The 21340-nt window shown below is 50.4% G+C and overlaps 1 protein-coding gene across 3 annotated transcripts in view; it reads left to right on the plus strand.

The window, feature by feature from the left end:
- Positions 1 to 21340, plus strand: part of LOC135898223 (uncharacterized) — a 311361-nt gene that overhangs the window by 34505 nt on the left and 255516 nt on the right. The gene's annotated exons all lie outside the window — the stretch shown is intronic.

Here is a 21340-nt window from a genome sequence, read left to right on the forward strand (position 1 = left end):
TCATCTGCTGATGCGGAAGGCATCATCGGCTATGCCCTTAATGACATGTCCAACCTTATCAGATTCGGGCATCTTAGGATCCACTTTTCGGCACAGAGCGAGCATATCCTGGATGTACGTGGGATAGGATTCAGTGCACCTCTAGACACGCGAAGCGAGGTCTTTCTGGGCGGCGCGCTGATGTCCCACAGGCTTGCCAAACAAATATTTGAGTTTCTGTTTGCAAATGTCCCAGCTGGCAAGTTACTCCTCGCGGGCCTGAAACCAGACGCGTGCCGTGCCCACGAGGTGAAATATCAAATTAGCGAGCATGATGGTCTGGTCCCAGGGGTAGCTGGAGCTCACCCGCTCATATAGTGGAAGCCCGTCGTCCACATCAGTGCTGTCGGTGCCAGAAAAGTTTCCTGGGTCGCAGGGCTGTGCTAGAATGACAGTGGGCATGGGTGCTGACGGGCCCGAAGCATCCTCGCCTGAAGCTGGCATTGGAGATGCAGCCAAGGAGCGCCCGCTGCGTAAATCTGTCTTGATAATGATCCCGCAAGCTCCACCAAAAATGTCACGGGGTAAAAAAGTCAGACGTGTATTTACAGAAATAATTATAACAGCCGACAAGATGGTAGACAGAGCGCGAAAAACAGAACATCGTCTTCTTCCGACTATCATTAAAACATCTTCGTCAGCGTGCATAGAAGGCATAGAAGAACCGAACACATCACTGGGCGATAGGCCATACGTAGCAGCAGCACTAAGGGCACTGGAACCAGCAGAGGTATTGTCATTGGGCAAGTCCCTAACTTGAACTTCTTCGATCGCTTCTACATTGCCAAGATATTCCCCTCGGAGCAGCAAGACAGGCTATGGAAACGGGTTTTAAACTAAAATGGTGCTCTAGCCCTGTGTGATTTCCACCGTGACCAAAGGAAGCAGTATACCTTTCCCAGTAAGAAAGCAGTCAGATGGAGGCAGTAGTGCAACAGTGTCTGAGGTTGCACTGCAGGACATGGGGTGACCGTTTAGGAGTTCGGAGGAATGTGGGTGTCAGCTTCGACAAGTAGTTTCCCCGGAAGCGAAGAATTGTCAGTGAGCGGCAAATATAACCGTGGCGAGAGTTCTATTTAACCCGTGCGCAATGGCTAACGGCATTGTGGCACGAGAGAAAACCTCAGCATAGGATAACGTAATGAGAGCACAAGGAAAGTATGATGAATTCTATGGCGTATAGAACGTCGGCAATGGCAACACGAGCAGTGCAAGCCACCAAGAGGTGAATATGCTGAGGACTGGCGGTGCGAAGGGACAGTCCGGAAAGGGGCGTCGTGGCATTCCGAAGTAAGCGGCAAAAATGGCTGTGGCTTAGCTAAGATTTAGCCCAGGATGCGAAGCATACTAGCCTTTATTTTAGTTGTTGATCCACTGTTTAGCCTGCTGAACTGCTGTTGGTTGGCTAACTCATGCAGGCGAGCGCACGAGCTGAGACCCGGCTATGTAGCTACGCGGCCGCAAGCGAGCGCACCAGTTGAGCGTCCGCTTTTGCAGCTGTTATGACGTCATATGGTAGCTACGCAGCCGCGCGTGGCGCAGCGAGGAAGAGCGCGGTTGTGCGGCTGGTATGCTTCGCATAAAAGCTCTCATAACATATGCGGCGGCTCCAGTGTCCACGACTGCAGGTGCGCGAACACCGTCAACAAACACTTCGATTACGTTCGATGGACTGCGGGGAGGACTTTCACGTTTCGACGTTGTCATAGCCCTTCCCTCTTGGACTCCGACGATGAGTTTTGCTCGTCCCCAGTTACCGGGGCGAAGTCGCATCAGCGACAGTGAGCGACGACGTGGACAAGATGAATGGCTGGTAGTTGTCGTCGGGCGCTAGGTCGGCGACATAGCCGACGGGGGGCCGTAATATGGACGGTTGGACTAGCTTGCCACGGGTGGTGCATCGCTAAGCGGCTGCGCACGATTACAAAACGTGCGATGTGGCCGGCGTAGCCACACGCAAAGCATATTTGACGGTTGTCGGGAGTGCGCCACGGGCTCGCCAGGGCAGGTCCCATCCATCTTACAGGACTTGTTTTAAGAGGCGGCTGATGACATGACTGCACGGGAAGCGGCAGTCGGAGCCTGGGCGCGAAGTCGGCAGAACGGAAAGGCATGCCCCGTTGTTAGAGCACATCTGTTAGAGCGTTGTTACTATGCCCATTTGTTAAAGCAGGTCTTTTTTTTTTCATTTGCGTCGCATGGTTCGCCATGCTCAATTTTGTGTAAATGGCATTTGTAAACAATGATGTACTACCTTTGTGGTGGCTAACGCCGCGCAAACGCCAATGCGGTGGCCTGCGGCTTCGTCAAGCTGTCGATGTGGCAGCTTTTTCTGCATGCCCCTCGTGTCATGTACTGATGCAAGTAAACATTATTGTCAATGTCATTGTCATACATCAAGAGAGTGGCTGGGTCCTGGCGATGACTTCAGCGTAGCTGAGTGGTGCAACCACCGTGACCTGTTGGGGCGGCACAGTTATGTCAGCGAAGCTTAGTGGTGCAGGCACAAGAAGATGTTAGCTCTGCTCCGGCAAGACCTCGCGATTTCCCGCTCGATCGTGCAACGGAGCGGAGTCATAAAATTGGAAGTGGGCTGTTGAGGATGCGGCGGCTGAGCGAAGGATATCAAGGAGCACTGGCGTGCAGCTTCCGCCCAACCAAGTGCTTTCATTTCAGCGAGCAACGCTGACTGGTCGAAGGTAGTAGCCAAACCAACAATGATGTTGTCACGCGAGGAAAGGCGTAGTGTGAAAGAGTGATGCCTGCGTAGCGCCTAGTAGCTTTGGCATAGAGTGATGATATCTGTCACGAACTGCGGATTCTTGGAAAGTAGCATGTTGAAAGTATCGCCCTCTATCCCTTTTAAAACATTTCGTATTTACGACGTATTTAAGACATTTCTCATGTACAAATCTAGTACATCTTCAATGTTGATGGTAAATGATTCTCCCGGCTGCTGTGCACATTCTCGCAAACGCGATTCCGCTCGCAGCTTGCGCACTGCAGGGTGACCAAACACCGCCACTAAAGAGGCCTTGAACGAAGACCACGTAGGAAAGTGAGTATTTTGGTTGTTGTACCAGAGACTGGCGACAACCGCGAGATAGAAGAGATTGTTGCTCCGTTTGGCGGGATCGTCCCATTTGTGGTGGGCGCTTACCCTTTAATATGTTGTCAGCCCGTGCTCGACGTCGGTGTCGTCCGCGCCACTGAAAAAGGCAGGGTTCGTGTGGCGAGGCACACCAGAGCACAGCACCAACTGAGGAAGTGTTTGCTGGGATGGCTTATCAGGCGTGGTTGGGCGTAGGGTGCGGGTTCGAAGTTCCAGAATTGACGTTGTAGGCAGAAACAACCCCCCTGCATGTAAAGGTGCTTATTAGTCACCGGCATTTTGGACCGACCATTAGAGCTGGGCACGGACTCTCAACACGAGAAGCGTTTCCCGGAAACGGCACTGGAGGGCATGGCCCGTTATAGCGTTCTTCTGCGATATATATATTGTACTGTAAACTAAGGAGCAGTGGGGCTGTGGCTTTGAGAGAGAGAACGACGACGAGAGAGACAAACCTTATTTCGGTGTTCGATGGGCTGTATTACCTCTCGCTGCTCTATCATTTTAGTCGCGAACTCCTACTGCTCAAAGTGCTTCACGACATTTGGTAGAAGGTGCTGAACCTTTTGTAAACCTGGAAACTCCGAAGCCGCACGATCCCTGTCACATCTCCCATGCTTGAGGAAACTAGTCTTACCGATTACACCCCAGGCACCGCCTCCGGTAGTCTGTCCTGGCGCGCCATACCAACGGGATCCTCCCATATTCTATGGCACTGAAGATCATGACGTAGAGTGCCCACAACAAATGGACTGAAGCTAAGCTTGGTTGCGTACCATTCTACCTACCCTGGGTCGCCCATCTTTGGTTCCGCAACCATGAGGCTGACTTTTCCACCTGGACAGCATTCCGAACGACACTTCAAGAAGTCTTCGGTCACCCTGCTGTGCGCAACCTTCGGGCTGAACAACAGCTTCGCTGTCGTTCCCAGCAAAAGGACGAAACCTTTACGAGCTGCATTGAAGATGTAGTTGACATTTGCCGGCGTATCAACACAGATATGACCGAATATGACAAGGTCAAGAACATCTTTCAAGGCATAGAAGATGACGCCTTCCAGGTGCTCTTGGCAAAGAATCCTCAGACGGTCAATGACCTTATGACGCTTTGCCAGAGCTATGGGGTGCTGCGCAAGCAACGGCTTTCTACGCCCCGTGCTCTCGCTCCGGACGTCGCGCTTTCAGCTCTGAGTTATGGCGTCAGTGCTACTCATTGCAGTTGAGCAATGATCGATCAAATCAAGCAATCAGAACGAGAAGTGGCACGCCAACTCTCTCTCATGCCAGTCACTCCAGCGTGAGAGTCGCCCTTGTCTCCCGGTCTCCGTCAGGTTATACAAAAACAAGTCACTAACGCCGCACCACTGGCCCATCAACCGCCTCCTACACCCCTTCCACTTACGTACGCTGCCGTTGTTAATCCAAGGCCTCCGTCTGCAGCCACTCAACCCAGACTTACCAGCGCCTTTCCCTCATCTCCGCAAGCGGCTGTAACATATGCACCTCCAAGCAGCTACTGGCCGTCACAGCAGCCCGTGCTCCCACCTCGCCGATATTTCCATTAGTCTCCGCCCGCTGTTCTCAATCCATGGCGCACCCATGACGACCGGCCTATCTGCTATTCGTGCGGCCTACCTGAGCATGTAGCACGGCTTTGCCGCCGGCGCGGATGGTATTCTTCAGATTCTCCGAGGGCACAAACGAACGGTTTCGACTCTGCGACCCGTTCCACTTCTGCCGCTCAGCCCTTCGAAACCTCGCCTTCTGCTTCCTGAACCTTCAATACCCGTTGGTCTCCGTCTCCCCGCCGGCGTTCTCTGTCGCCGCTTATCCGTCGCCCTGAAGCTATCCGAGAGGAAATCTAAGGACCGCAGTTTCGCAGGCAAGTACTGCGATCTGAAAAAACTCCTCCAGACGTCATTTATTTCCTGCGAACGTCCTTGAACTTTATGCAGAAGACATGGCCATTCATGCGCTTGCAGACACGGGAGCAGCAATATCAGTGATTTCGCACCAGCTTCTTCTTAACCTTAGAAAAGTCACGACACCATATTCTACTATTTCATTACGTACAGCAAGCGCTGCGCCGATTGAACCCTTAGGGAAGTGTACCGTGCGTGTTGTTATAAGCGCCCCTTTACACCATGTTGGGTTCGTCGTTCTGCCTCGCTGCTCCCATGCCATGATTTTAGGATGGCACTTTCTGTCCTCTCATCATGACGTTATAGATTGTGCCCGTCCTGAACTCACACTGTCGCCATTGGGCCTCAACGTTTTTGAAGATAATGATGACGCTTCCGGTCGTGTGTTCGTCACCTCCGACACCGAGATTCCTGCATACTCTGCCGAACTTGTACTCGTTTCCTGCGTTGGGTTTTCCGACTCCACAGTTCTTTTCACGCCGTCTAAGCTTGTTGATCACCGGCATCCCTTCTTGCTTCCTTTTGCCCCTCTTGCGATTCGTCAATGTTCCAGCGCACTTTATGTATCGAACCTATTTCCTTGACCTGCTAGCCTGCTCCACGGTGAGTGTCTTGGTTATGCTGACGAAATCAAACCAAACTTCCTTTACGGTGTTCCTGACGACCCGGCTTCTCCTCCGGTTGACGCTCTGGCCCTTCAAGTTTCTCCTCCCACGCCGCCGGGTGACCCACCATTTTCCCGGTGTATTGATCCCAATCTCACTCCAACTCAGCACGCCCAGTTCGCCGATGTCCTTGACCGCTTTCGCACGTCCATTCGACATACAACAATCTCGCTTAGGCCGTACTTCCACTGTTGTCTATCATATTGACACCGGCAACCGTGCGCCTTTACGCCACAGGCCGTATCGTGTGTCCGCCACGGAGCGTAGCGTCATCGCTGAGCAAGTTGGAGACATGCTACAATGCGGCGTTATACAACTTTCGCACAGTCCCTGGGCTTCTCCTGTAGTGCTGGTAAAAAAAAAGATGGCACAATTCGCTTTTGCGTGGACTACCGGCGACTCATAAGATCACCCGCAAGGACGTTTATACACTGCGCCGTATTGACGACGCGCTAGACTGCCTCCAAGGCGCCGAATTCTTCTCATCTTTAGACTTACGATCCAGGTGCTGGCAAGTGCCAGTGACCGAGTCAGACCGGTCGAGAGCTGCCTTCATCACACCTGACGGTTTATTTGAATTCACCGTGATGCCATTTGGCCTGTGTAATACGCCTGCCATATTTGAAAAAAATGATGGACAACATATTGCGCGGCCTCAAATGGCAGATATGCCTGTGTTATCTGGACGACATCTTCATCTTTTCACCGGACTTTCCGTCCCACTTACATGGACTTGACCGCGTCCTCCAGTGTATCGCCGATGCTGGCCTCCAGCATAACTTGAGGCGTCGCTTCACTGCTCGGCAGCTGGTCATCCTTAGTCGTGTCGTGTCGAAAGAAGGTGTACTCCCTGATCCGGCGAAACTACAAGCTGTTGCCCAGTTTCCGCGACCAACGACCTTGAATGAACTGCTCAACTTCATTGGGTTAGCGTCATACTTCCGCCGTTTCATCCGCAATCTCGCCACCATAACACACTTAACACAGTTTCTTCGTGGTGACCACAACCGGTTGACCTGGTCACCGGATTGAGATGCCGCATTCACAAAGCTGCGTCGTCTGTTGACGTCACCACCAAGCCTGCGCCATTTCGACACAAGCGCTCCAACTGAAATACACAGGGATGCCAGTGGCGTCGGCCTCGGTGCCGTTCTCGCTCCGAGAAAGGCTGGCTTCGATGAGTACGTCGTCGCCTTACCCAGTCGTGCACTCACTAAACCCGAATCATACTATTCGGTATCAGAAAAGGAATGCCTGGTTATAATTTGGGTCATAACGGAATTCCATCCGTATCTCTATGGACGCCCATTTGACGTGATAATTGATCACCACTCGCTGTGCTGGCTGTCGTCCTTAAAGGAACCATCCGGTCGTCTTGCTCGATGGGCCCTTCGACTGCACGAGTACGACATCCGAGTGCTTACGGTTCTGCCCGAAAACACTCGGATGCGGATGCCTTGTCTCGTTCACCACTAACAGACGAGGTTGGGTCCCCGAAGGCCTAATTGTCCGAGCCTTCCCTTGCTGCCACGGACATTCTTCTGGAGCAGAAGAAAGACCCATGGATCTTGTCCATGCTGAGTTTCTTTTCCACGCCATCGACACCCACTACCGATCGCGCATTACGTCACCAAGCACATCACTTTTCCATTCGCGACGGGCCCTTGTACCATCGTAACTACCTCCCGGACGGCCGCAAATGGTTGCTTGTCATTCCTCGGCATCTGCGTTCGGATATTTGTGCAGCCTTCCACGATGACCCCCAGTGCGCGCATGCAGGTGTACTAAAGACAAACGCGCGTCTACGCCTTCGTTACTACAGGCGGGGCATGTATCGATTCATCCGTCATTATGTCCGCTCCTGCCTCGTTTGCTAACGCCGCAAAGATCCCCCTCGTCGTGCAACTGCCCCATTGCAGCCGTTGCCGTGCCCAGCATGTGCTTTTGATCGAGCAGGCATCGACATTTTTGGACCTCTGCCAACCACATCCGACGGCAATCGCTGGGTAATCGTGGCCATCGACCATCTTACGCGCTATTCGGAAACTTCCCCTTTGTCCAGCGCGTCTGTACGTGACGTCACCTGGTTTCTCCTGCGCCACATCATCCTTCGCCACGGAGCCCCCAGGTAAGTGGCAGACGCCGCGTTTTCCTCTCCGACGTCATCGAAGCTCTCTTCATGGAGTGCTGCATCATTCATCGCACCACTACTGCATATCATCCGCAGACAAATATCATGACCTCTGCCAACCACATCCGACGGCAATCGCTGGGTAATCGTGGCCATCGACCATCTTACGCGCTATTCGGAAACTTCCCCTTTGTCCAGCGCGTCTGTACGCGACGTCACCTGGTTTCTCCTGCGCCACATCATCCTTCGCCACGGAGCCCCCAGGTAAGTGGCAGACGCCGCGTTTTCCTCTCCGACGTCATCGATGCTCTCTTCATGGAGTGCTGCATTATTCATCGCACCACTACTGCATAGCATCATCATCATCATCATCATCATCATCATCATCATCATCATCATCAGCCTGGTTACGCCCACTGCAGGGCAAAGGCCTCCCCCATATTTCTCGACAACCCCGGTCATGTACTAATTGTGGCCATGCCGTCCCTGCAAATTTCTTAATCTCATCCGCCCACCTAACTTTCTGCCGTCCCCTGCTACGCTTCCCTTCCCTTGGGATCCAGTCCGTAACCCTTAATGACCATCGGTTATCTTCCCTCCTCATTACATGTCCTGCCCAAGCCCATTTCTTTTTCTTGATTTCAACTACGATGTCATTACCTCGCGTTTGTTCCCTCACCCAATCTGCTCTTTTCTTATCCCTTAACGTTACACCTATCCTTCTTCTTTCCATAGCTCGTTGCGTCGTCCTCAATTTGAGTAGAACTCTTTTCGTAAGCCTCCAGGTTTCTGCCCCGTAGGTGAGTACCGGTAAGACACAGCTATTATACACTTTTCTTTTGAGGGATAATGGCAACCTGCTGTTCATGATCTGAGAATGCCTGCCAAACGCACCCCAGCCCATTCTTATTCTTCTGATTATTTCTGTCTCATGATCCGGATCCGCAGTCACTACCTGCCCTAAGTAGATGTATTCCCTTACGACTTCCAGTGCCTCGCTGCCTATTGTAAACTGCTGTTCTCTTCCGAGACTGTTAAACATTACTTTAGTTTTCTGCAGATTAATTTTTATACCCACTCTTCTGCTTTGCCTCTCCAGGTCAGTGAGTATGCATTGCAATTGGTCCCCTGAGTTACTAAGCAAGGCAATATCATCAGCGAATCGCAAGTTACTAAGGTATTCTCCATAAACTTTTATCCCCAATTCTTCCCGATCCAGGTCTCAGAATACCTCCTGTAAACATGCTGTGAATAGCATTGGAGAGATCGTATCTCCCTGCCGGACGCCTTTCTTTATTGGGATTTTGTTGCTTGCTTTATGGAGGACTACGGTGGCTGTGGAGCCGCTATAGATATCTTTCAGTATTTTTACATACGGCTCGTCTACACCCTGATTCCGTAATGCCTGCATGACTGCTGAGGTTTCGACAGAATCAAACGCTTTCTCGTAATCAATGAAAGCTATATATAAGGGGTGGTTATATTCCGCACATTTCTCTATCACCTGATTGATAGTGTGAATATGATCTATTGTTGAGTAGCTTTTACGGAATCCTGCCTGGTCCTTTGCTTGATAGAAGTCTAAGGTGTTCCTGATTCTATTTGCGATTGCCTTAGTAAATAGTTTGTAGGCAACGGACAGTAAGCTGATCGGTCTCTAATTTTTCAATAGTTTGGCGTCCCCTTTCTTATGGATTAGGATTATGTTAGCGTTCTTCCAAGATTCCGGTACGCTCGAGGTCATGAGGCATTGCGTATACAGGGTGGCCAGTTTCTCTAGAACAATCTGCCCACCATCCTTCAACAAATCTGCTGTTACCTGATCCTCCCCAGCTGCCTTCCCCCTTTGCATATCTCCCAAGGCTTTCTTTACTTCTTCCGGCGTTACCTTTGGGATTTCGAATTCCCCTAGACTATTTTCCCTTCCATTATCGTCCTGGGTGCCACTGGTACTGTATAAATCTCTATAGAACTCCTCAGCCACTTGAACTATCTCATCCATATCAGTAATGATAATGCCGGCTTTGTCTCTTAACGCATACATCCGATTCTTGCCAATTCCTAGTTTCTTCTTCACTGTTTTTAGGCTTCCTCCGTTCCTGAGAGCATGTTCAATTCTATCCATAATATACTTCCTTATGTCAGCTGTCTTACGCTTGTCTTACCGCACCTCTCCAACCACTTCCCTGCCCAGCTCAGCCATTCAACCGTGTCGGCATTGATATATGCGCGCCTCTTCCTTTTACTGGCGCTGGCAACCGATGCATTGTTGTCGCCGTAGATCATTCGAAATGGTATGCTGAAACCACCGCCTTGCCTGCCGCATCAGCAAAAGACATCGCCTCGTTCATTCTAAACAACTTCGTTCTCTGCCATGGCGCATCTCGTGAACTGTTGAGCGATCGGGGACGCGTATTCCTCTCGGATGTCCTGAAGTCACTCCTATCTGAATGCCAAATTATTCATCGCAAAACTACTGCTTAATAATCACAGACCAACGGCTTAACAAAACGATTCAACAGAACTCTTGGTGACATGATGTTAACGTACGTTGCATCTGACCACTCCTACTGGGACCTTGTACTTCCGTTCGCCACTAACGCATATAACACTGTCTCTCAAGCCACTACCGGATTCTCACCATTCTTTTTGCTTTATGGCCGCCATCCCTCCAGCACCATTGATACTGTTGTCCTGTCCCGCCCGGAACCTGCTGAATGCTCACCTGTTTCTGCGACTGCTCAGCACGCCGAGAAATGCCGACAACTGGCCCTTCTTTGACGTCTGCTTAACAGTGCCGCCAAAAAGAGCGCCATGACCTCAATCCTCCCCCTCAATCCTTCCCCGTCGACTCACTCGTGTGGCTTTGGGTCCCGCCTGTTGCTGTTTCAGGCCTTTCGTTCAAGCTCCTCCCGAAGTACCACGGGCCCTACCTCGTGGTTGCACAAACATCACCAGTGGTGATGGAGTGGAGTGGCACAGGAGTGGCACAAACATCACCATCACCATCAACATCACATCACCGATGTGGTCGAACCCGCATCGCCATCGGTCTGCGTCATCGGGGGTGAGAGACTGCACATTTACCGTCTGAAGCAGTATTACGATCTGCCCACCTCTTCCTAGGTCGCCCGGATGGCTACTCTTCTGTTCCGGGGGTGATTGTGACGAAGATCAGCAGGCTGAAGAGCCCCGTTGCCATCGCGTGGTTCGTACCCAGTTCGTTCGCAGGCTGCGGCCTACCTGCTGTTGCCGCGTCGGTAGCTGCTTCTGTACGCCCCGAATAAACCCCCTTTACAATTTATTTATTTGTTTGTTTATTTAGTATACAGTATTACATTCGCTCAGAGAGGATTACAGGGGGGGGGGATAATACCAATGGTAAACATTGGTTATTAAGGTTAAATATTAAGAAACACGGTGACGAATATAGCAGTACAGGCAGCAAAACTTTTTGAAAACAAGAAAGGGAAAAGAAAGAAAAGGATTATATGTACATATATACACATACATGGACATACATGAATATATAAACACATATACACTCATAAATATATACAGTAGGCAAGCAAACGCGAATAATAAAAAGAAAAAGAAACATCGAAACACGCGAACTGATCACATGTCAAGCAGTTCATTGAAAAAGTTTGAATTTGATGTTTTAGAAACACTGTCATCAGGTATAGCATTCCATTCATTAATGGTTTTGGCGAGAAAAAAATACTTTAACAAGTTCTTTCTCGACTTCATTGGCCTTACATTTAGTGTGTGTTCCCGGCGATGGGATATGTTATGTGGGTGAAGCATGTATTTTGACTTATTAATGCCAGTATTGTTGTAAAAGATCTTATGAAAAAAAAAATTTGACATGAAGCAACGCCAGCGTTCGGCTAGCGTCTTAAGCGCTATGCGTATTTTCATTTCTGTGACGCTACTAGATCTTTGATAGCCTCTAGTGAAAAAGCGTGCCGCTCGGTTTTGAACGCGTTCTAAGATGTAATTAAGGTTGTCCTGATAAGGGTCCCATATCGTGCCCGCGTATTCAAGAATAAGCCTTACGTATATCGTGTATATTAACTTCTTGGCTCGAAATGGTCGAATTATTTAGCCTGTAAGAATGGGAAATGTCAGTTTTTTCCCTATAAAAGCACACGTAGTTGCATTTTGATTAATTTCGTGTCATGCACCAAGTTGCACACCAGGGGGCGTTCCCAGCGCTCGTTCCGCTCGGACGTGCTTTTCCGTAGCTCCGGATTTTCGCCCCATTTGCTGTTTTTTTCCCTGCTACAGGACCTCTGTTGTCTACGGACCGCTTTGGCGGTTCGTAATTACTACTGGCGCCTATCTACAAGGTCCGTCGTCATCTACACCCTTCTGCTGCGTCGTCCAACTCCAGTTCTTGGGCGGCTTCACGAGTGCGAGTGCCCCCGCGGCACTCGCCGCGTTGGTACGGAACATTCAAGCTGCTTTCCGCTGCTTCGAAAGAGCGGAACATTACCGATGCAACTGCCATCCAAGTCAGGAGCGTCTCCATCGTGGGGACAAGTGCAACGTGCGAAGGCGGCACCCTGAGCATGGATACCACCAACATGGAGCAGAACAGCCCTGCTGTCGTCCTGTCGTGGCGCACACCTCGGCCAAGAGAACGAAGGAAGCTACTGGCCTTCCATCGGATAAGATGTAGCTCCAGCAGCCCCGAAAAGACCTCGTTCATCACGAGGCCTGCCCGCACGACCAACACCCACGTCTCCGTAGTCGCCAATGACATCGTGGTACAAAGTTGTTATCAAGCCTCGTGCTAGATATGGCATGTCCACTCTGCACAACCGTATCATTCATGCGGCCCTGGACGCCGGACAGGCCGCCATTGGAATGTGAAGCTGGCAACGTTTATCTCTAGAACGTTATCTAGTGAGGCCAGTCTAGCAGTGCTATTCGAGGAATTAGAGGGCAGTAAATGGGATATAATAGGGCTCAGTGAAGGTAGGAGGCCAAAAGAAGCATATACAATGCTAAAGAGCGGGCACGTCCTGGGCTATCTGTGCTTAGCAAGGAGACGAGAACTAGGAGTCAGATTCCTGATTAATAAGATTAATAAGAATATAGCTGGTAACATACAGGAATTCTACAGCATTAACGAGAGGGTGGCAGGTCTTGTTGTGAAACTTAATAAGAGGTACAAAATTAAGGTTGTAAAGGCCTACGCCCCTACATCCAGTCATGATGACCAGGAAGTCGAAAGCTTCCTTGAAGTGGTGGAATCGGCGATGGGTAGAGTGAAAACAAAAAACACTATACTGATGGGCGACTTCAATGCCAAGGTAGGCAAGAAGCAGGCTGTAGAGAAGGCAGTGGAGGAATCTAACAAAGGCACTAGGAATAGCAGGGAATAGTTAATAGGAGAGATTGAGGAACAGAATAATATGCGGATAATGAATACCTTCTTCCGCAAGCGGGATAGCCGAAAGTGGACGTGGAGGAGCCCGAACGGTGAGACTAGAAATGAAATAGACTTCATACTCTGCTCTAACCCTGGCAGCATACAAGATGTGGACGTGCTGCTCAGCAAGGTGCGCTGCAGTGACCATAGGGTGGTAAGAAGTAGAATCAGCCTAGACCTGAGGAGGGAACGGAAGAAACTGGTACCTAAGAAGCGGATTGAGTTAGCGGTAAGCGGAAAAACAGAGGAATTCCAGATCAAGCTACAGAACAGGCACTCGGCTCTAACTCAGGAAGAGGACCTTAGTGTTGAAACAATGAACGACAATCTTGTGGGCATCATTAAGGAGTGTGCAATAGAAGTAGGCGGTAACTCCGTTAGACAGGATACCAGCAAGTTATCGCAGGTGACGAAAGATCTGACCAAGAAACGCCAATGTATGAAAGCCTCTAACCCTACAGCTGAAACAGAACTGGTAGAACTTTCGAAGTTAATCAACAAGCGTAAGACAGCTGACATAAGGAAGTATAATATGAATAGAATTGAACAAGCTCTCAGGAGCGGAGAAGACCTAAAAGCAGTGAAGAAACTAGGAATTGGCAAGAATCAGATGTATGCGTTAAGAGACAAAGCCTGCAATATCATCACTAATATGGACGAGATAGTTCAAGTGGCTGAGGAGTTCTATAGAGATTTATACAGTGCGAGTGGCACCCACGACGATAATGTAAGAGAGAATAGCCTAGAGGAATTCGAATTCCCGCAGGTAACGCCGGAAGAAGTAAAGAGAGCCTTGGGATCTATGCAAAGGGTGAAGGCAGCTGGGGAGGATCAGGTAACAGCAGATTTGTTGAAGGATGGTGGGAAGATTGTTCTAGAAAAACTTACCACCCTGTATACACAATGCCTCATGATCTCAAGCGTACCGCAATCTTGGAAGAACGCTAACATAATCCTAATCCATAAGAAAGGGGATGCCAAAGACTTTAAAAATTATAAGCCGATCAGCTTACTGTCCATTGCCTACAAAGTATTTACTAAGGTAATTGCAAATAGAATCAGGAACACCTTAGACTTCCGTCAACAAAAGGACCAGGCAGGATTACGTAAAAGCTACTCAACAATAGACCATATTCACACTATCAATCAGGTGATAGAGAGAGCGTAAACTTTAATTTCAAATAAGCAAGATTTGAGTCCGGCGTCTTTTAGTGGGTCTGGGCACCCGCCGCGGACGCGGTTCCGAGACCTTGTCTCGAAGCGGCTTCCTCGGCTCGCTGGACGGCCCAGAGTTGTGCTGTCATGTCAGAGCTGAGCAGTGCGGTCATCCAGCGTGACTGGACGCTGGCGGTGGAAGAGACGGAGGGGTCGGCACTGCCCGACTTGTTTGTTAGGTCCCAACACTCCCATAGCATGTGATTTAGTGTGGCAACCTTGCCACAGAGAAATGTGTGGAATATAACCAACCATTATATATAGCTTTCATTGATTATGAGAAAGCGTTTGATTCAGTCTAAATTTCAGCAGTCATGGAGGCATTGCGGAATCGGGGTGTAGACGAGCCGTATGTAAAAATATCGAAAGATATCTATAGCAGTTCCACAGCCACCGTAGTCCTCCACAAGGAAAGCAATAAAATCCCAATGAAGAAAGGCGTCAGGAAGGGAGACACGATCTCTCCAATGCTATTCGTAGCGGGTTTACAGGAGCTATTCAGAGACCTGGATTGGGAAAAATTGGGGATGACAGTAAATGGAGAATACCTTAGTAACTTGCGCTTCGCTGATGATATTGCCTTGCTTAGTAAATCAGGGGACCAACTGCAATGCATGCTCACTGACCTGGAGAGGCAAAGCAGAATGGTGGGACTAAAAATCAATCTGCAGAAAACTAAAGTAGCGTTTAACAGTCTCGGAAGGGAACTGCAGTTTACGATAGGTAGCGAGGTACTGGAAGTGGTAAGGGAATACATCTACTGGGGACAGGTAGTGACTGCTGATCTGAATCATGAGAGTGAACTAATCAGAAGAATAAAAATGGGATGGGGTGCGTTTGGCACGCATTCTCAGATCATGAACAGCAGGTTGCCATTATCCCTCAAGAGGAACGCGTATAACAGCTGTGTCTTACCAGTACTCACGTACGGGGCAGAAACGTGGACGCTTACGAAAAGGGTTCTACTTAAGTTGAGGACGATGCAGCGAGCTATGGAATGAAGAATGATAGGTGTAACGTTAAGGGATAAGAAAAGAGGAGATTGGGTGAGGGAACAAATGCGCGTTAATGACATCTTACTTGAAATCAAGAAAAATAAATGGGCATGGGCAGGACATGTAATGAGGAGGAAAGATAACCTTGGTCATTAAGGGTTACGGAGTGGATTCCAAGGGAAGGGAGCGTAGCAGGGGGTACAAAAAGTCAGGTGGGCAGATGCGATTAGGAAGTTTGGAGGGACAACATGGCCACAATTGGTACGTGACCGGGATAGTTGGAGAAGTATGGGAGATGCCTTTGCCCTGCAGTGGGCGTAACCAGGCTGATGATGATGAAGATGATAGACGCCTGCCGCGAGACTTCTCGATTTCAAGGTTTTGCTCTACACAAACCCACTAATACGGTTTCAGTATGGGTGTCTCCTATGGCACTATTTTATAAACTCGAAGAACTGCAACAAATACAAGTCTCGGAAGAAAGTGTCCTTCCAGTCCATCCGTACCTCGCCAGTGGTACCGATTTAGGACGCTACCTGGTTAATGGCGTTGACCTTGACGAAGAACCCGAGAGGCTCCTACAGGAATTATCGTGTCCCACACACAAGGTCGTGGCTGCTCGCTACCTAGGCAGCGGTCGTAAGTGCCTAATCACGCTTCAAGGTCCTAAGTCCCCACCTGAACATATCCTGTATTTGGGCTGCGTACTGCGCTCGCGTCCGTTCAAGCCTTCCGTTGTGTACTGCTACTCTTGCTTTAGACAGAGACACATGAAATCATCCTGCCCTTACCCACCCATGGACGACACCATGGATCCTGAACCGTCAGCATCGTTTAGATGGGGCCTATGCCAAACAAACGATCATGACGTCACATCCACGACGTGTCCTACGAAGTTGAAGGCCGCTAAGAAAGGTCGACCACACCATTCTTGACAGCCAGGAAGGACCCCTCGAGATCCATCAATGAAAGAAGTCCCTGTGTACAACCTATCCGCCGTTCTGGCCTCGCTGGAAGAGGACGCTAGCCAGGGGACAACAGCAAGTACAACGACAAGTGATGCTGCTACTCGTACCTATAGCGCAGCTGTTAGGTCGTCCACTTCACGACCGCAACGGGCATCAAAATCGATAGAAGACACGCCGCTTCCTTTGGCAGGCGAAGAGTTCGAGATCGACACTCGCCTAGCCAACCTTTAGAAGGAAATCCAACGACTCAAGGAACGCCGTACAGTGCTGCGGCGTCGTCATGACGGAACGCGAACGCCGCATTCCCCGTCGACGTCTAGTCCTGCTCAGGTGGCTAACCCGGCATCTGTATCGAAACCTCTTTCACCCCAAGAACTCCTGCGCTTCGTTGCGCAACAGCTCCAGCATCTCACCTCGGTTCTACTGGCAAATCTTAATCTATGATGGCTGCTACGTCTTCAAGAGTGCCAGAAGGCATCTTACAGTGGAACTGTCGCGGCGTCGCGGGGAAGGTCGGAGAGCTGCGTCAGCGTCTGAGATATGGGAAGCTGCGTGTTTGGGCTCTACTGCTTCAAGAATCCAACGCCCTGGCACCCATTACAGGACTTGTGGCATACTCATCGCCTTCAATGTTGGATCGTAGGAGTGCTACGCCCGATGTCCCTCCAGGAAAGGTTGCAGCGTATGTAAGATGCACTCTTCATCAGACTCGTGTTGATCTTTCACGGTGGTGCACTCTATGGCAAGAAATCGTGGCCGTATTGGTTAGTCTCCAACGCACGGACGTTATCATCGTTTCGTACTATGCCCGCCCCTACAGCAGTCGTGCGGCTCGGTTGTGTCTCGGCCGGCTGGCGCACCTACGACAGAAACATCCTGGTTGCCCCATTATGGGCGCCGGTGATTTTAACGCGCCCCACATCACATGGGGATACGCTATTTCCAGTGCGCGTGGTACATGTGTGGTGGACACATTTACGGACGCCCAATTCACTCTGCTTAATAATGTGTCAGTGCATACTTGTCAGCGGGACCACCCTCGCGCGCCGCCACACTCACCGGACTTATCTTGGTGGCCAGGAAGGACGACCGTCTCATGGTCATGTGAACCCGACTGCGGGGGTAGCGACCATCATCAGGTTCACCTTGGCTTACCTTCAGGTGGAACAGGCCGCCTCCGCCGACTATGTCGAGTGGTGGACTGGGATCGGTACAGGGCGGTATCAGAAAGCAATGTATCCAACTTCATGCTGGACCCGTCCCATTGTCTTAAGGCGGCATTAGTTGAGGCGACACGTGCGTCGTGGGTTCATGAATCCCGAACCGCTCCTGATTTGCAACTTCTGCGTCTCAGGGCGTCGCGCCGCCAAGCAGAACTTTCATCAGAACATCACCCTGCATCAAATTTCCTTCGCTTAGAGGCCCAACGCCTTACTGCAGTAGCTCGGCGTCATGAACACAGCTTAGAACGTGGCCGCTGGATGGACTAGTGCTCTTCTCTAGGACCTTCGTCGTCCAATGCCTCCATTCGGCGCAGCTTCCGAGTAATGGAACTTGGTCGGCGCCCTCCAGAGCCCGCAACCTGCGCCCTGTTAGCATCGTGCCAGACACCAGCAGTATTCGCAGAAACTGTCGCCCACACCTTTTTTCCGGCTTTGAACACAGCACTGCCTCCCTTCGTTGTTCAAAACTGCCTTCCCGCGGTCGCAGGCACGCCGCCTACGCTGTCCGACATCGAGGGTATACAAGCTGCCTTCACTATGGCGGAATTTTTAGCGGCAATATACCTGTCAAAGCCATGCAGGGCACCAGAACCGGATGGCGTACCGTATGAACTTTATAAAAACACGGAAGGCATGGGTCTCGAACTACTGTTGGGGGCCATAAGCGAAGCTTGGGCTACAGGAGTCATTCCGGATTCTTGGCGGCATGCAGAAATTGTCCCTATTCCCAAACCCGGAAAACCCCAATATCGCTCATATGCGCCCAATAGCACTAACCTCAACGTTAGGTAAGCTTACGGAGCGTACGCTCGCGACACGTATTACATGGTGGCTCGAGCAGTACTCATGGTATCACCTTGGCCAAATTGGGTTCCGTGCTCATCTAGGCGCAGAGGATGGCCTTGCGTACCTATCTTCTGTGGTTCTCATCGCAGGCCACTCCCGAAGAATTCGCACGATTCTGGCAATGGAAATTCGTAAACCGTACGCCCATGTGAGGCACGAAGCAGTTGTCAGAATTCCCGATTGGTTTCAGTTCCCTAGCTCTGTGTGCACATTTGTCGAAGCCTTCCTGTGCGCTCGCCCCTTCTCCATTCGCCTGGCTGGCCAAGCAGCAGGTCAGTTCGTCGCACATCGGGGTGTCCCACAAGGATCTGTGCTCGCACCAGTCCTTTTTAATATTGCTCTCCTACCACTAGCCTGGAAGCTAGCCACGATACATAACGCACAGTACATAATGTGCGCAGATGACATCACTGTCTGGTCAGTTGATCCTGAAATCTGCCGCCAAGAACAAGCGCTCCAAGAGGCCCTAAACATGACGCACAACTGGTGTGCTGAGATAGGCCTTGACATTTCCAAGGACAAAACGACGTACATGTCAGTAGCGAACAAGTATGGGCACCGTCGACTGGCACTCCGGCCTCTTCATTTAACTCTGGATCAGCAACCACTACACGAGGCTTCAACTCTCCATGTACTCGGCCTTGAAATGGATTCCTCCGGATCTGCGAGACCATGGGTCACGAATGCAAAGCAACAGGCCGCAGAAACGATACAGTTTATAGTCGGATTTCGAAGAAATCTGGCGGAGCGAGCACCAACATGGCTCGCCTTGTTGTCCGTTCTGTTTTGCAACCACGACTCGTCTAAAGAGTCCAATTTCATCATCTCACGAAGGCACAATGGGCTCGCCTTGAGGCCATTAATAACGAAGCCATGCAGGTCATAACGGGACTACCACATCTCACTCCGTTGCCAACTCTACAGGCCGAGTCCCAACTCAACACTATTGAGGAACTCGTACACCAACATCGATGCGTGCGCGCCCTAAAGGCATCATATTTCGGCTCGGCTGCTTCCCTGGACCGGTACATGGGACACGAAACAGACAATCCAGCACCTACGATACCCGATGTAGCTCAGTGGAAAAGGGTAAAATTAGGTGACAGTAAGCCTCTTGGTCGTCTGTATAGCCCGGTTCCTCGTCAGGCGAATGCCCATGTTTCCCGCCTTCATCGCGCCGATGACAATCAAGACGATGCGACTCTTGTAGCATACCCTGATGCCAGTGTTAATGGCACCATGATTCACACAACTCTCGTGTGTCCATTGATACCGGAGGCAGGCCAGACGTGCTCATATGTTGCCAATCCTGCACCACCGGCCTACCTTGCCGAGCTTGCTGCCATATGAGACGGCTTGGCCGCGTTGCTACCGACTGTTCAAGTTGCTCGATACTCTCAACTCATCATTCGCACAGACTCTACTCAAGCCATCCACGACATACGTAAGGTATCTCGGTCCACTCTATTCTCAGATAGCATTCACCGTCTTGCTGCCACTACGAATATCCTCATACGCGTCCAGTGGGTGCCTCGACCATGCCTGCCGGGTCTCCTTGAAGCAGATATGGCAACCCACCCACAGATTACATCATGCCCACTTCCACATTTTCCTGAAGACGCATGTGGACGACTGATCCGGGAAAAGGAAAACCTCCGATGTACCACACGAGCTCTCATACCTCCGTGTGGGTCAGACCTCCCTGGTGGCTTAACCCGCCGAGAGGAGGTTACGTTAAGGAGGCTACGTGTTGGGGTCGCGCTCAACCCGTCTGTGACCGCTCTATGGCCACAACAGTACTGTGGTCCTTACGGCTCATCGTGCCCATTTTGAAACACAGAAATCCAAAATGTGACAGTGACACACCTATTATGGACGTGCCCAGGGCTTCATCTAAGCCGTCTGCGCCACCTCCGGGCAACCGGCCTTCGGCCTGTTTGCCCACCCGACCTTGAACGTTGGATTCATGGACCACACCATCGTTGACTCCTAGATTTTTTGCACGAGTCGAATCTGTTGGTGTATTTTTAACATCTTTTGTATTATGCCTAAGGGCATGCTTTCGAATAAAAAAGAAAAGAAAAGTGGCACACCAGTTAGAAATATTATTAAGGTCCCCTTGAAAGATTTTGCTGTCACTTGGATTGTTTATCGAGCGGTAGACAACGCAGTCATCTGCGTACAATCGTAGGGTCGACTGGATGTTTTTAGCAATAGCGTTAATAAAGATAATAAATAATAATGGGCCCCGAACCGACCCCTGCGGTACTCCGGACCTGACTGGAACAGCTGATGAGCAAACAGGAGGGAGGGATCGGGTCAGGGTCAGGGTCAGGGACAGGAGGGATCGTGGCTCAAGAGGGGGTGGCGTAGCAATTATCTTAAAAAAGGGAATAGACTTCACTATTATTCCTCAGGAGACGAGCGTAGAAATGGTCTGGATTCTTGTTCATTTGTGTGAATGCAGCCTACTAGTCGGTGTAGTCTACAGGCCTCCTAGCGCCGATGTTTCGTTGCTCCAGTCACTGCATGAATTTCTTCAAATAAACACCAAACGCTGCAACAAGATTATAATGTGCGGCGATTTTAATCTGCCCACAAAAAACTGGGAACAACTGAGCTCACTACCGCCTTGCGCACAGTCTGAAATGATGCTTGAAACTGCGTACTGCTTTAATCTCGCACAGCTTGTGCAGATACCGACACGTGTTACTTCCAGTTCCAGCACCACACTTGACCTTGCTTTTGTTTCTCAAGCCATTCTTGAAAAGGGCCCTTCCGTGGA

Source organism: Dermacentor albipictus, chromosome 5 (genome assembly GCF_038994185.2).
Source record: "Dermacentor albipictus isolate Rhodes 1998 colony chromosome 5, USDA_Dalb.pri_finalv2, whole genome shotgun sequence".
In the NCBI taxonomy this organism is placed as follows: domain Eukaryota; kingdom Metazoa; phylum Arthropoda; class Arachnida; order Ixodida; family Ixodidae; genus Dermacentor; species Dermacentor albipictus.